This window comes from Chaetura pelagica, unplaced genomic scaffold (assembly GCF_000747805.2).
Source record: "Chaetura pelagica isolate M959 unplaced genomic scaffold, ChaPel_1.0 scaffold462, whole genome shotgun sequence".
Lineage (NCBI taxonomy): Eukaryota > Metazoa > Chordata > Aves > Apodiformes > Apodidae > Chaetura > Chaetura pelagica.
The window spans coordinates 549,132-549,385 of NW_009952454.1; the positions used below are offsets into that span (position 1 = coordinate 549,132).

The following is a 254-nucleotide window of genomic DNA, read 5'->3' on the forward strand; positions in this document are numbered from 1 at the left end:
AGAGCAGCCCCCGGGCGCAGCAGGGGAAGGGAACAGGGGAAGGGAACAGGGGAAGGGAACAGGGGAAGGGGATGTGCTGCCTCCGCTCCCCAGCCCAGCACAAGGACTCTCTGCCCCAGGCTGGAGGGGACTCTGCGCCTGCCCGCGCAGCAGGAACCAGCCGCCCTGTCCTCCCTGCCCAGGGTGACACCTTCCCTTGCCCTCCCCACCAACAGCCTTCCCAGTGCTCAATCCCTCCATCCACCCGGACCACC

At 68.5% G+C, this 254-nt stretch overlaps 1 protein-coding gene across 1 annotated transcript in view; it reads right to left on the reverse strand.

Moving 5' to 3' along the window:
• Positions 1 to 254, reverse strand: part of NFE2L1 (nuclear factor, erythroid 2-like 1) — an 8,615-nt gene that overhangs the window by 2,348 nt on the left and 6,013 nt on the right. The window lies entirely within an intron of this gene.